Genomic DNA, 6000 nt, shown 5'->3' with positions numbered 1-6000 from the left:
AGTGATTTTTTAATGGTCGGTATGAACAGGAAGGATGATTATCGCAAGTAAAACATGTGTCAATGTTCATTTGGGCACCTGACTATTGTTTTCAAGGACAGCCTTGAAATATTGTGAACTTATCCTTTAATATACTACCAATATACACCAAGATTCCCTTCAAGGGCTGCAAAATCTGGAAACATAGACCTATGAATGGTTAATTCCATATTTTCCACGTATTTAAGTGTGGTGGAGTGAGTATATGATTAAAAAAAAGCCTTTATTCACCTGACTAATCCTCTCATTCAGTTATAATCCTACCTTACACTTTACATTATAAAGAATGGTCTTCAGCTTTAGAGTGATTCTGTTGTCCAGCCTCTATCAGTATGCACTACATTGATCTATAACTGAGAATAATGAGAGGAAACGCTCTCATGCACATAAATGACTAGTAGTACCTTAGATATCTTATAGAAGCATGTGGATAATCTTAGTACACACTCATTATACTGCACTGCAGGCTGCTACACCATTATCACCCTTTTTCCCTCAGGGAGTCTGTGCTGGTTAAGCTTATAATGTCATTGAATCAAACACTGTGTGTACAATGTCTGTGTTTTCTCCAGACTACACTCACGCAGACATATTTCCTACATTTTTATTTCTTGTGCTCCGGAGAGTGGCTGTAACATCTGTGTAGTACATTTACCTTTTTTGTGTTTGTTTGGCAATGTCAAGGCTCTTTCATAAAGGCAACTGTTTCTATGGATATACTCCAAAAAGCATGAGAACACCTCTAACGCCACCTGCTGGTTAATCTGCCTGTTTTTTTGCCTTAACCCCTAAATCACCCTCCAACTGTTGAAGAGAGAAAATATTTGCAAGGAGACTTACAGTGTGTGTATATTTATTTATTTATTAAAGCAAACAACAGGTGATTAATCCAAAATGGACAGACAATGAATATGACCTTCATCGCTAAGAACGGGGCTTTCAATTTGCACACGGTGTAATGTGATTTGCTGTCAATTTGCTCCCACCCAACCCACACACTGACCACTTTATTATAGCTCAGCTAACTCTTTTGTGCACTGCCTTCACTTATCTCACCACTTAAGTCCTGCTCTTGTTCATGCTATAAATACTGCAACAGCTGCTAATTTCTGATAGTAAAGTAAGTTTAACTGTGAAATAGAATTCAAACAGTCACGGCTTCAGTTTCACATACTTTTATATCTTACAGTGTGTTTTCTTATGTATCTTAATACTGTTTTTATAGTATTTAATAGTTGCACTGAGGACCTATAAGTAATTCCACTTGTCATACAAGTTCATTCAATGTAAACATGAGCTTTTGCCTGTCATGTGATGTTTCTATTTTTTCATGTAAGTTGTTTAATGGTGGCTCGAAAACTCCGGAGGGTTTGTCATAAGTTCTTGTTATTTAAACCAGCAGTATATTCAGATCCATTACTAAGGTTAAAGTAGTGATATCACAGTGAAATACTATAGTAAGTGTGATTATTAGCTTCATAATGTACTTTAGTATCAAAAGTAAAAGTACTGACATTTTGGACGTTTGAGTCTGATGCACTGTTGTACAGGCAGAATTTTACAGTTGTAAGTGCATGAGGTGGAGCTAATTTTTTTTTTTTGCAACATTTTACCAGTAATCTACAATAAAGCATCATATTTTATAAACTGATATGTTTTGGATCAAAATCAGAATCTGCAAAGTAACTGTTAACTAAATCTATGAAGTAAATGTAGAGGGTGCTATATTACCCTCTCAAATGTGGTAAAAGTATAAAGTAGCAAAAAATGGAAATACTCAAGAAAAGCACAAATATACTCTAGTAGTAAAAGTTACTTCCCATTTCCTTCATGTGGTAAGACAGTTTACAGACAAGGTCTTTATCAGAAGATTATGCAGGAACCGATGCATTTCATACACTAGATGCTATTAGTGGCTCTTAACTCTTTTAATTTAGTGCATTGATGAGGTGAATCCAGGTGAAGCCATTATGACCTATTCAATCAAGTCAGCATCTGTTTTTTCAACCTCAATCTCAGACTTTTTAATGTTAATCACAACTGGCAATCTAAAGCCTTTTTACGGCTGCTATCAGCAATGTGTCAGATAAGCTGCTAAACTCTCATGATCATTGATCTTGTCTTCATGGTATCCTCATAATTTTCAAAGTTTTGTGACTTTTCAGCCACTATAAATAGTAAAAGTTTGATTCTGATAATAAAATGTGGTTGTCTGTTGTTTTTTTAGTACTTTGAGAAGCAGCACAGGATTAAAGAAGAGTTAGAGGTGATTGGGGTGTCCAAAGACAGTTTGACTTTGAAGGTATATAACTGAAAACTCTCACTTTCCCAGTAGTTTAGTGTGTTACTTTTCTTTTGTTGTTAAAATGTGTGCAAAGTTATTAAAAACAGGAAATAATTATATATATCCTATAGCCTATTAGTCATTTTTATATTGCTCGAGCAATTGGCCAGTGTGTTGAACACTCGCACAATGTTAAAATACTGGAATAACAAATATTGTTTCTGCTAAAAACTTTTAAAATAGCTTATATTTTAGTCCTAAACTCCAGATTTCATGCATTAATGCATTGTGGGTTTTAAAATGCCAAAAATACCCAATCCAAACTGGCCATGTAGCTAATTAGGCTTTCCTTTCCTTCTAGGATCTTCTACATCCTAGTACTGAAAATAATACACACACACACACACACACACACACACACACACACACACACACACACACACTTAAAATTTTTGTTGCCTCTGAACAAACAGGTCTTGCCAGAAAGATAATATTTAAATGTTTCTTTTAGAATAATCAGAGACTGTGTTGATGGAAAAGATCACATTAGGAAGTAATCTTTTCAATCTAGATCAGTGGTTCTCAAAGTGAGGTCTGGGGACCCTCAGGGGTCTTTGAGGGGGTTCCAGGGCATCTCCAGCAAAAAGGGGACTAATTTATTTTCACTATATTTCCATCTATAAGAAACACAATGACAGAATGTGTGACTATTTTGGTCTTGGGTTTCATACACTTTTTGTAATAAAACATCTAAAAGCAAAAATCTTATCAGATGGGGATCCATGATCTAATTTGTATCAGTTTAAGGAAATGTTAAGTGCTGTTCGGATTGTATAACCAGTTAAAACGAGGGCTGAACAACTGATCAGACTTGTATCGAAATCTCAATATGGCCTACTGCAATTTTCAATTCTCAGTAGGTGCAATATTTGTCAAAGGTGAAATATTGTCGTGCTGGCCTGCACATCATATTCTACAGACTTTAAAAAAAAACATCTTTGTTTGGTACAGATCCCCGCAAAAATCACACCATAATCACTTTAATATGTTTTTCAATGAAAATGAGAATAATGATTCATAATGATTCATTTCCTCTAATATCACATCATATCTTCCGGCTTTGTCCTCGCTCAGTGTTTTCAGCTTGACGCCGACCGCGTATTTTGTGGCATTCATATGCTATTCGGAATAATCGGAAAAATGAGTTCCCCACTGGGAAAATTCACGTGAGGCTCCCTTTCAAGTCGGAACAAGTACTCGGAAAGTCGGCAAAAAATGTGGTACACGACTTGCCGAAAGTTGACGTCATACACACAGGTACAAAAGTAAATGTCTGGTTGATGGCAAGAAACTTTTTACTAATTCACGTATGGCATATCAATTTTTTGCTTACATGTAATTTGTATTATGGTATTAGGTTGTAACTGTTAGTTTCTGTCCACGTAGAGTGACAAAGATTAGCTAGAAAGGATGTATATTAATATCAACCTTGATAACAAGTCAGGTAAAGCAATATTTTAGTGGTTTTAGGGAATGTACTGATGTAGCACCAAGTCTGGGACAAAATACAACTCATCTTTGATAGCGTCCATGTTGCTTCCACATTATCACTCAAAAGTCCGAGGAGCACGCGAACGCAGCATTCGTCTGTAGTTGGCATGAAAACTTCAGTTCTCAGAGAAATTCAATGGGAAGCTGAACGCTGACAATGAAGCTCCGCTGAAAAGTGCAGAAAGTGTTTGGAGTAAGGCTTCTGGAGACAGCTGGATCCCTTTTTTCCACATTTTTGGTCGAAAACTGTAAGTTTACCGAAGTTTTCACTTAACTTTTTTATTGTTTTTACTGTTAACGCTTATCCAAACTTCCTAAGACTGCTCGCTTCAAAATGTTGACAATTTTCTTTTTACACTCCGTATAATGAGACTTTACGAAGCTAAATATAATGTGTTTGTGTTATCTAACGTTCAAACTGAGTGCTTAGCCTCTTATCTCTTGTTAAAATGTTCTGAGTATCAATTATGTCACTTATCTCTGTGGGTAGTTTCTAAAAATATTTACAGTATCTGCGGTGTTATCTGAGTTCAGGTTGAAGTTATTGTTGTTTATTGTTTTGTGTATTTAATGTTATTCTCATTTCTTGCTTTGGTATCAGTAAACATCCTCATAGCTAGCTAGTTACTTTGCTATTTTATTATTACTTTAAAGTTTATGGCATAATTAGTATGCTTCTCAACAAACACAGTAACTGCTTCATAGAGCTTAAATTTCATTTTCACTAAAATACACACAGAAAAACCTCTAATCCACATATATACCATCTAAAAAGAAGTGCCAAAAGACAACATTTGTCAAGAGAGAGAGTTTTCTTTCTTTTAATAAGTGAAAAAATTTATATTTTTCAGCATATATTGAACAATTACATCTATTTTTGTTTGTAAACACCCTTTCAGTTTAACCAGAGCTGACGCATTATGCACCACATGTCCATGAATGTGTGATCTCTCTTCTAGTCAGGCTCAGTCTGGCTCCCAGAAACATAAAAAGGCAGTAGCAGCCAACACAAAGCCAGCACTTTAAAGTTGCTTCTGGTCCTGCGTCAGCTTCTTTCATTATCAGTCTCAGACTTCTGCAGCCTTTGTTTGTATGAACCTCTGTAGTATACAGTTGTTCAGGAAAAACCTCCCTCCCGAGGCACTGCATGACCTGCTGGCAGCTCCTCACTCTACGTACGTCTGCTGATGTCTTGGCTCCCGGGCTGAGAACTGAAAGCATAACAAAGGATTTTATTTCCCTCGCTGACAGTAACCATATTTTTATCCCACCACTCTCACTCGGCCAATGGTCAGTAGCTTTAAGTCCATGCTGTTGCACACTTGCTTCTTGCACAGCCATATCTGATGTTACAGTTGGAGAACAAACATAATAAAACACGTATTCATATACTGCATCCCCAAGTGATTATTTAAATGACTAAAACAAATAAATCTAATCTCCAAGCAGCAATCATCTTGTTTCCCCTGGCAGCAGGCATTCTCATTTGTTTGTTTTTCAGGTAACGAGAAGACAAAGTCCATTAATCAGACCTGGTTTGTATTAGCAGAAAACTTAGCCTGCAGTAAGATCGACATGAGTAGACGAAACCCCAAGAGATTTCAAAGTTTTAGGTTTTATTTATCTTGACGCCACTTGTCCAGAAAATTGACAGGCGCCTTCCTATCTTGGAAAACTTTTTCTAGGCATTCGCATTCCTGGCATTCTTGGTATGGTGCTCTTGTGGTGGTGTATTTTGAAACAGGGGAGGTGTCACTTTTTAAATGATGATGTATTGTGATGTTTATATGCTTTTGAAATTAAATTAAAATCTTAATTAGAAACATTTGCTGCACACACATATAATTAAAGGCTCAACTTTTTCATATGTGCCATGTAAGATCCTCTCTAAATTGAGAAAAGTTGATCCTCCACTATGCTCTATGATGTGATGAAACTGGTACAATAGCTTTAGGAATTTTAGTTTTTAGTTTTAGTGGTTCTTTTGTTGGTCAGTTCTGGGATTGCTGGGAAATGTCAGTTTGTTACTGGGAAGGAACACATTTCTCCTGAATGTGCCAGGAAACGCTTCCTGACAGGACCAAGCAGAGGTCTTCCTGAGTGTGGGGATGCCTCTGTTTCAATCC

General features: G+C 36.4%; 1 protein-coding gene across 1 annotated transcript in view; it reads left to right on the top strand.

The window, feature by feature from the left end:
• Positions 1-3964: 3964 nt before the first annotated feature.
• Positions 3965-6000, top strand: part of LOC137176206 (liprin-beta-1-like) — a 29913-nt gene continuing 27877 nt past the window's right edge. The window contains exon 1 of the mRNA XM_067582343.1: positions 3965-4122. The gene's annotated coding sequence lies outside the window, so the exon portion shown is untranslated. The remainder of the gene's footprint in view (positions 4123-6000) is intronic.

Source organism: Thunnus thynnus, chromosome 23 (genome assembly GCF_963924715.1).
Source record: "Thunnus thynnus chromosome 23, fThuThy2.1, whole genome shotgun sequence".
Classification (NCBI taxonomy): domain Eukaryota; kingdom Metazoa; phylum Chordata; class Actinopteri; order Scombriformes; family Scombridae; genus Thunnus; species Thunnus thynnus.
The sequence above is the reverse complement of the archived record's forward strand: the minus strand, read 5'-3'. Positions and strand labels throughout refer to the sequence as shown.